This window comes from Silene latifolia, chromosome 7 (assembly GCF_048544455.1).
Source record: "Silene latifolia isolate original U9 population chromosome 7, ASM4854445v1, whole genome shotgun sequence".
NCBI classification, from domain to species: Eukaryota; Viridiplantae; Streptophyta; class Magnoliopsida; order Caryophyllales; family Caryophyllaceae; genus Silene; species Silene latifolia.
The window spans coordinates 23,220,412-23,230,807 of record NC_133532.1 but is presented as its reverse complement, the minus strand read 5'-3'; the positions used below and the strand labels follow the sequence as shown (position 1 = coordinate 23,230,807).

Genomic DNA, 10,396 nt, shown 5'->3' with positions numbered 1-10,396 from the left:
AAAAACTAGTCTATAGTGGTAAGCTACAATCCCTTGTAGCTTAACTTGCCATGTCAAAATTTCTAGCCATATTGCTTCTAAACTACATATTTCTCTAATGGTAAGCTACAACCAACTTATAGCTTGAAATTCTTGAATGGTCCCATATTAACCCAATTATCCAATAGAAAGCAAGCTATTCAATTTCAAGCATGTAGCTTGTTGGAACAGGTGTTGCTCATACGCGGGTTATTTTTTTTGTTGCTCCAATGGTAAGTATGTAGCTTGACAATTTACATAAATTGCAAGCAAGTCCCTCTACTATACCATTGGAGTTTCATTAAGCATCTAGTTTCATTAAGCTAGTTGCTTAAATGGACTTACCACATGGAAACAACAAAGAGAAAGTTAGAGCATCTCCAATGGACAACCACAAGATAGAGTAGCTTAGTTTGTCAAGACGGTTTTTTAAACTAATTTGCTTTTCGACTACATACCGCTCCAATGGTTGGCTACAACACTTACTAGCTTTATAGGTCCCACATTAAAATTTTCCACCAATAAAAAAAATTACTTTTTATTTTTTTTAATCCAAACTACTCCCTCCTATTCTACATAACCCTCCCCTTTTATGGAGGGCACGAGAATTAAGGGAGGGGAGTATTATATGATAAAATATTGGTGTGGGGTAGGAGATTGAAGAGAGGGATGATATTGTGTGATTAAAATAAGTATTGTTGTGGGGTAAGATGACTAAAATAAGGATTGTTGTGGAGTAAAGTGGTTAAAATAAGATAAAGTATGAGTATTGTGGGGTATTGTTGTGGGGTGGGGTGATTAAAATAAGTATAAAAGTTTGCCAAATAAGCAAATAGGGAGAGTATTGTGAATAGACGAAAAAGGAAATAGGGAGAGTTATTTAGAATAGGAGGGAGTACATGTTTGGTAGCGCTACAATGCTCAAAAGCTACACCCATTTTTTCATAATCCAATGGTAAGCTACTTGCTTGTTATTTTACAAATATTGCAAGCAAGTCCCTTTTACAAACCATTGGAGTTGCTCTTAGTAGCTTAGATGTGAGTCCAATCAAACTAGTGGAAAATTAAGCTAAACCATTGGAATACATTACTAGCTCAAAGATTTTGTAGCTTAAAATGTGAGGCGTCAAAGGCAAGCTAGTATAAACTAACTTACCATTGGACTTGCTCTAAAATTGTACTATAGTAGCTAAATTAAAATAGGATGTTGCAACCTAACTAAAACCACTATTAATCTAACAATCAACATACAAAAAAATTGAGATGACTAGACTAAAATAATAATTGTAATTATGAAAGTTAAATCACGAATGTTATATGGATACCCAAAACATAATAATCATTCACAACTATAACAATTATCTCAAAACCCATTAAATTATAAACACATTACATGACCTCAATATCGGAAGACAAAACTAAATAAAATGAGATAGATAGATATATATAACCACTAAATCGGACTTGCGTCAATCGCATCCCATCGTCGAACCGTGTATTAGTGTCGACTTTGTAACGCCCCGTAATTTCGGACCGTTAATATATTTCGGAAATAATTTATTAATCAAATAAAATTTGATATTTAAGTATTTAAAGTAAAAATAATTCAAAGAAATATAATTTTATTATATTTTAAGGTAAATTATTTGTTTTGATAGTTTCGAGATGTTTAAAAATAGTTTAAACCGTGTAAAACTTTTTATTTCGAAATAAGGGCGTATCGGGGGGGAAATGACAATTCTTTTGAACATTGGGTAAACGAATTTGGAAATGGGTCGTATGAGTATTCAATTTTCTTGTAATCTCGTGTTTAAAAACTTTGGTCTTGTCGGAATTTGCATTTGACCTACGGTTTTAATTATTATCGAAACGAGTCAAAACCGACTCGAAAAATCCCGACTCAAACCTGACTCCCTCCTTTCCTTTCTCCCTTTCCCGCGGACCAAACCCCCTTCCCCTTCATTTTTTTTTCTGATTTTCTTATTCTTATGTTCATCTTCAACCTTCCAACAACACCAAAACACCATTTTTCCTCAAAATCAAGCTAAAATCGCCCTAATTTCTTCATTTCTTATCGGATTTTCACGAAATTTACATTTCCGGAATCCCCTCGTCGAGATCTACAACTTGGTATAATTTAATTTCAGTTTTCTTGAAGTTGTTTTAAGACGAATTTTCGGTATTTTCGGTATTTATGTACTTATTATGGTGTTTTTATTGTTTAATTAGGTGAAGAATTGGAGGACGAGTTCGGGGACTCGTATATTGTCGAGGATAGCGGCTAGTTGTTGTTAGGGTTTGGGTTTTGAGGTGCTAATTGCTCATTTTCTAGCTTAAGGTAACATATTTCGAGTTACTCGACGAAAGATCGTCACATGCTTTGTTGTTTTCGTATGTTTTGTGATTTTTGTTTGAGTAATAATTTTCACATGATTAAATTTGATGCATGCATGTTTAATCCATGTATTTTTGTTAGTTTTAGTTAACAAGTTAGTATTGGGAACGATTAATTATGTTTCGAGATTTGTCTTATAATGAATAAAAATGGAAAAAAGAGGAGTAATGGGGCGGCGGCGAGTTCGGAAGAGCCCGGCAGCCCACGGCTGGCCCACGGCTGGCCCGGGTCGGCCCGTTGCTTGTTTCGCGGTTTTCCATGCATTGTTCGTTCTATTCTCGCCTTCTTTTAGCTAGTTTAGTCGATAAAGTCATGAGTATTGTCCCGTTCTAATTATGATTTCTGTTCATAATTAGTTAGTTCAGTTGATTAAAATATTCCGAGTAGTGTTGAGGGGTTTAACTTTGTTGTATTGGATTATGGTGTTAATCACAAAATGAAGAATGAAACAAAAGTTAAAAAAAATGGTGGAATCTTTTGTAAATGAGAGTGTCAACTAATATATTAAAGGATAATAAGTGGAATATGCACCTAATTTAGCTTTTGTCACAGTGATAAATAATGTTAGGATAGTTTATAAATTGAAATTGTAATTAATAGGCTCAAAATGAGTTTTATAGCGATAATTGTAATGTTTTGATGATTGTGCCGAAAACTGAGCCTTAGTCCCTTTGACTGATGCGATGTCAGTTAATTGAGTGATTGGTCACCGCAATTTAACCCGCACTGTCGCAGGGTCAGGGTTGCGGGTAAAAATTCGGTTGAATGAATTAGATAATCGGCCTTTTTCTTGTTTGAGGCCATTTATTATATCTCTATTTCACATGTGTAGTTAGTTGAATTTAAGTAGCTTCTTATATTGTAGAAACGGCCCTAGATTCCCTGAAGCCTTTAATATGGTTAATATTGTTAGAATTGGTAATTAGTATTGAATACTTATTGAGGATACTGTTGGATTATCTGCTGAATAGACATTTATATAGCCTTTCACATGATAGGATGTTAGCATTTAGGTTGGTATGTTGGACTTTTTGTCCTCTTATGGTTAAGTGGGTGTCTTACTTGACTTGGGTGGTGAGTCTTGTGTGGTGTGGGCTAAAGTATTCAAGCTGGGACTAGCTGGGACTAGGTCCTAGGTGAGTATTTCGGCCTTCATCATAGATAGGTCTTTATAGTCTCTGACGAGTATATGTTCACTGCTTGATAGCCTTTGTGTTCCTGACTAGTGGATTTATATCCAAGTTGGGGCATGACCTCGTTACTTATTTTGTTAGTAAGTGGTCAGCTTAAGTACTAGCCAACCCTTTGGTGGACTCCTTAGGGTACTCACTTTGTTTTAGAAAAATTGTGGGTCTTGGGTGCGGTGGTGTGTATCCGCATGTCTAGGTCTCAAGAGATTTTAGGCTAGGGTGGTGTTGTGTCTTGGCCATGTTTTATTAATATTAACCGCTGAGCCAAGATACCGGTTCGATTACCTTCCCTACCTCGTGGTATAGACTCGAGTTACAGAGTGACTATTGACGGTGCTAAGAACTTATGCCTGTCTTTGATATATTGCCCTTTCTTGTATGGTGACTTTATGAACTGTAATAGGTGAGATGTAAGTTTGCTGATTGATAAAGTTTGGATTACTATTTGTTATATGATTCACATGATAGTTTAGTTTGGTCAGTTTAGGGGTCATAGGTTAGATTACATGATAATTACATTGTTTATCATATTGTTTACATGTTACATTAATTTTGACGATTCGTGGCTGGGAGGACTCGAAGTTACTCCCCCCTGAATTGTGGCTTTCGTGTTTGTATAAAATGCGATTGACAGGTTGTTGATGCTTTGTTGGGGTCACAGACGAGCTAGTGAGCATAAGGAACCTTGGACCTAGTTTTGGCTATTCTTATAGTAAACCTTTTAACTTTTGGTTTTGTATATAATTTGAAGGGACATAATGTCTCCCTTTTCTATTTTTGGTTTGTATCATTCTATTTTCTTATTTAGCTATGGCATGTAAAGTAGTTCATTAGCATTGCAGGTTTTGGCACCCGCTTCTGAGAATGTTGGAAATGTTGTGATTGGTTTAGAAATTTTTTTGAAATTACAGGTTTTTGGCTAGTTGAACCAATTACAAACATATCCTACCAGTTTTTCTGTAGAATTTACGTAATTAATTAAGGCTAGATTTAAGGGTGTCACAGTTGGTATCAGAGCTTCATATGGTGCCATTTTAATGGAGGCTTGATAGTTGTTGTTATAAGAGAATTCAACCAGAGGTAAACATTTCACTACTACAGATACAGGCTATAACAACGGTCAAAAACCGTTGTTATATAAAAAAGCGGACGTTGTTAAAGCGTCCGTTGTAGAAGGTTTTAACAACGGTTGGTTTACTTAAGGAAACCGTTGTTAAAACTATTAACCACGGTTTTATGTATAAAAACCCGTTGTGGAAAGTGTGACTCAATTTTGGGGGGAAAGTTATAACAACGGGTTGTAATATACAAAACCGTTGTTATAACTAAAGACAACGGGTTGTTTTAAAATAACCGTTGTTGTTTGTTATTAAAAAATAAAAAAAAAAAAATTAAATATTACTAGATGCATGCATAATTACGGCCTGTTAGAATTCCAATGCATGCATTATTACTGACATTCATTGTACATATGAACGGATAATATGGAATGAGAAGGGTTAGTAATAGGATTTGAAGCAGCATTATTGAGAGAGATGATGATGATTATGGCACAACTTCCTAACATATATATTAATTAAAAAGCAATTAACTCAACCCACACATTGCTTAGTATAAATACATTGCATATCTCAACTAACATTTCCATTATCTCATATATTCATCTCCAAACTCTAACTATTAAAACAAACTCTACTTAATCTTTCAAATCAAACTCAAAAAACTCTAAGAAAATGAATGATTTCATCCTAAAGACTCTTACCATGATCGAGAACAACAACAACTTCATCCGCTGGTTCCTCCATATTGAGGAAAGTTTCAGGAGCTACCTTGCGGAAGCTCGATCCGCATGAAGCACGCCAAAGAAGATGGCTTGACGGAGCAAAGAAAGCGATTGCGGCTATATGACGATATAGCAACTGCTGAACGGAACCTCCAAATAGCCAAGGAGGAGAGGATGGATACGATAGAGCACAATAAGATCCTCCATGAAAATATAAGAATTGTATTTTTACATATGTAATTTTTTTTTTTAATTTATGTATTTATAAATATATATATATATATATATATTAATTATGTTTATCTTACTTCTTCATCTTGCTTCTTCATTGTTTTAGTAACTAATTATGCGAACAATACTTAAACAAATAACATAATGGTCGATAAAAACACATATATGCAAAAGAAATAAATAGAAAAAGAAAATAATGACGATGACAATGACGGCGAGATTTACCTCGATAAATACGAACGTAATAGACGATGAAATCACAATGACGGCGAGAAGATAAAGCGACGATGAGAAAGAGAGAAATAGAGAAAGAGAGAAAGAGAGTGTGTATGTGTTTTGTGTTTGTTTGTCTGTTGTGTTTGTGTTTGTGTATTAAGGGTTGTGTTTTGTGGTCAGCAGCAGACTTACTTTGTGTGGTTTATAGTATGGAAGGTATTGACAACGGTTATTAAACAACAACCGTTGTGAAATATGTTTTAACAACGGTTGTACAAAACACCCGTTGTTAAATAAGTTTTAACAACGGGTTTCAAAAATAACCGTTGTGATTACTTTTCACTAACTTTGCGCCAATTTTGCGCCAAATTATTAACAACGGTTCCGCATGTGTGACCCGTTGTTAAAAATAATAACAACGGTTTTTATAACCATACCCGTTGTAATTGATTTTAGTAAAATTCGCGCCATACATTCTACAACGTCTATTGTGATTTTCGTGAATAATCGTTGTTAAAGGGGCGTTGTAGTTGCCTAAATTTGTAGTAGTGTTTCTCCCAAGAAGTTTGGAAATCTAAGGCACAGGCACGAAGAAGATCCTCTAAGGTTTGAATTGTTCTCTCAGTTTGACCATCTGTGGCGGCGTGAAAAGCAGTGCTCATCAATAGTTTACTACCCAAGGCCTCCTGTAATGCAGTCCAGAAACGAGAACAAAATCGAGGATCCCGATCTGAAACTATATCTTTAGGAACCCCATGATAGCGCACTATCTCATCCACATAGACACGAGCTAGAACTTCTAAACTCCAGGTTTCTTTGATGGGAATAAACCGAGCACATTTAGTCAATCGGTCCACAACCACCCAAATAGCATTCTTCCCAGTGGGAGTTCTGGGTAAAGCCATCACAAAATCCATGGATATAGACTCCCATTTCCAAAGAGGAACATCCAAGGGTTGAAGCAAACCCTCGGGCTTTTGATGTTCTATCTTTACTTTTTGGCAGGTGAGGCATTTACTGACATACTCCATAACTTCAATTTTCATCCTAGGCCACCAGAATTGCAATCTCAAATCTTTATACATTTTGGTACCTCCCGGATGAATGGAGTAAGGAGAAAGGTGTGCTTCATCAAGAACTCTTTTTCTCAAATCAGCTGCACTCGGAACATAGATTCTTCCATGATAACGAAGATACCCATCATCATCAATCTTACAATCCTTAGCTTGCCCAAGTTGAATTTTAGCTCGAATGGATTTGAAAGTAGGATCATTAGGAAGGCAAGTACGGATCTCACGGTAGAAGTCAGGTTCAGCTGACATGGCATCAAGATGATGAGAGCCCCTTTTTACAAGGCTTACTCCTAATTTTTGAAGTTCTAAAGCAAGTTCAGGAGGTAATTCCTGAAAAGAATTCAAAGAATGACAGGATTTTCTGCTAAGAGCATCAGCCACCACATTAGCTTTTCCTTCGTGATAAATTAGATTGGCATCATAGTCATTCACCAATTCTGACCATCTCCTTTGTCTCATGTTCAGATCTTTTTGGGTAAAGAGATATTTCAGGCTCTTGTGGTCGGTATAGATGTTGCAATGGACTCCAATGAGGTAGTGTCTCCAAATCTTCAAAGCATGCACCACCGATTTTCAATGGTTTTAACATTAGTGAATGTTGAATCTCGTTGTTCGTGACGTCCCAATAATGGGTTTTCTCATTTATTGGTGTAGAAATATTTTTATATCTTAATATGAATATGGATGTTCTTGTCTGATCAACAAGAGTATCACCGTTTCATTGAAAAGATACCTATATTTTCTTATAACTATAATTTCTCCTTCTAAGTTTCGAGGGCGAAACTTTTTAAAAGGAGGGGTGATGACTTAGCCTTGAAAAATCGTCTGGTCATGAGGCCGTATGAACTACATTGTCCAATTGTTGTCCTAGCTCCAGAGTTTTCATGTGAAAGCATGTATATATACATTAAAGTGTTAAGGGATTGCAATTTTAGAATCGTAACCGTTTTTGAGTCTGTGCGACGCGTGTAAGTTTGCGACTGCACATGGCCTCCAAAATTTAACCCAAAAAAACAAAGTAAAGTAAAAATATAAAACCACTCTAACCCACCCTAACCCTAGCCCACCCGGTATCTCTACCACACGCAACCACCCTAACCCACCCCTCACTGCAACCCACCGCCAGTGAACCACTCTGTCGACAAACCCCCTTCCCAACGACGACAACAATAGCTGGAATTAGGGTGATGTAATATTAGACAAGAATGGATATGTGAAATTAGAGAGAATAGATTAAAGAGGGAAAATGTGAAGGGAAATGTAAGTGATATAATTCTTAACAGTAAAAGGTAAGTAAAATTAGAGAGAATAGACATGTGAAATTCACAAATTCTAATTACAGACAGGAGATATCAGTCTATAATTATAGACGGGAAAAATATTCACCCACTTTAAACATAAGACAAGCAAAAAGTTGTATAGTGGGGCCAAAAAATATCACCACTTTAAGCATATTTGACCCGTCTTTCATTTTAAACGGATATATCCGTCTATAGTGAGACTAATTATGTGAAATTATACACAATAGATTAGAGAGAAAATAGAGAGGGAAAATGTGAAGGGAATTGCGGGTGATATAATTCTCAATAGTGTGCTGCGAGCCTGCGATGAGTAAGAAAACCTCTTTAACAATAAAGACTTAGGTGTGAGGAGGACGGTCCTCCCAAAAGATAAAAATTATTCTGAATAAAATGTGTACTGCGAAAATCAGCACCATTTTCATATATTGATTTACCAATTGAAAAATGTTTTCAATTCGTAACATTTTTTTTTTGTCAGAAGGAAAAAGGGTGATTATAGTACCCCAAAAGTTACAAAGCAAGCTATTTGACTAGGTTGCAATAGAAGCCCGACTAGCAAAACTAGTGCAACGAAGCCTAAATTAAATACTACATAAACTTTTATTAAAACTAAAAATACAACAAATCAAAGTAGATTAACGAGGGCAGGCTGATGAAGAAAAACTTGAACAAGAGCAAAATAGTCCACGCCAACAACATTACTAAAAACTCACAGAGGCCAACGGGACGGACCAGGTGCACTTACGCCACAAGAGCGTAGAAAGAAAAGGGGAAGAACGAGCCAAACAAGCTTGTCTTCAGCGGAGAAGAATCTCCTACACCGTGGTGATCGACCCAAACAGTCCAAAGACCAACAACCAAAAGAACCAAGTAAACTGAGAAATATGACTATAAACAGCACCCCAGTCAATCTCCCAGCAAAGAACCTCGAACACGCCCCAAGACTACCATAAGAACTCCAATAGAAGGAGATTATTAGAACATAAAAACAATAGAGAAAATTAATTAAAGATGACATTAGCTGGAAGTGGAGACCACCGCATCCAGCCAACCAACAACATTGCCAGATCCCGACTTCACCCTACCCAGCACATCTCAATGTCTCATACAGAAAAACGCCCAATCAACCATAAACTTGAGTCACCACCACTAAACCACCAACCCCGCCCAAAATCCACACAAGCCATACAAACACCCAAGAATCACCAAACCGAAAAGAAAGACCCGATGACCACTAGGAGGACCAACAAAGGTCCCAAGACCGTCAACAATCACACGAACCAGAGCACCCAAAACTTCAAGCTCCAAAGACTCCATCTGCAACTGACTCAAAACATCAAAAACACACATGTATGCAACAAAAAAACAGGAGGAGAAGACCCAACAACAAAACCACCAGGCGGGTCAAAGACACCACAAAGATAACCGTTTCACTAGACGACACCTCCCAGGACCACCACTTTACATGCAACCAGACCAAAACAAAGGGACGACACTAATAGACACAATTGATAAAGAAAAGGGACAGTTAGGTGGGGGAAATGGGGGATCACCATAACGGACCCAAAACACGACCACGACTGTAATACTACGGTTTTATGAGTCTCTGGGTACTCTATCGAGTGGGTCTTACTCTGTCGAGTAAGGGTGTTTTGGTTTTTATAAAAGTATTCTGCCTGTAGGATACTCGATCGAGCATCGAGCATCCTAGGTACTCGATCGAGTAAGTGGCACTCGATCGAGTACGTCAGCTACTCGATCGAGTAGCTCGGTTTACGGGTAATGTTTGTCAGGTTTTGTTAATAATGCGAATTAGTATATAACCTTTCCGTCACTTTCATAATACACTTTTATCAAACCTAATTACTTCAAAAGAGATTTCAACCTACGTACTTCGCATCTTTCGCATTATTGACAAATCCCGGAGCTTGAGAGGTCGGAATTCATCATCCTTTACATTCTTGTGGTCCTTGCGTCGAGGGTAAGATCTACGTACCGATTTTATAGTATTTTATTAAGTTTGTTTAAACCCTAATTTGGGGGATTGGGGGTTTTGTTAGTTTTGTGATTGTTAGTAATTATGTGATCATATGTTAGGAGGAGGATTCGTAGAGGAGGCTTTTTGATAACAGTTGTTGAGATTTTCTGATTGTATTGCATTCCAGGTAGGGTTTCCCTACTCAGTATTA

General features: G+C 36.8%; 1 long non-coding RNA gene across 1 annotated transcript; it reads left to right on the top strand.

Moving 5' to 3' along the window:
• The first annotated feature begins 2,023 nt into the window (after positions 1-2,023).
• On the top strand, positions 2,024-4,590 carry LOC141590963 (uncharacterized). Its single transcript, XR_012520561.1, has 3 exons — positions 2,024-2,148; positions 2,248-2,356; positions 4,238-4,590. It is a non-coding gene; the product is annotated as an uncharacterized LOC141590963 (long non-coding RNA).
• The last annotated feature ends 5,806 nt before the right edge of the window (positions 4,591-10,396 follow it).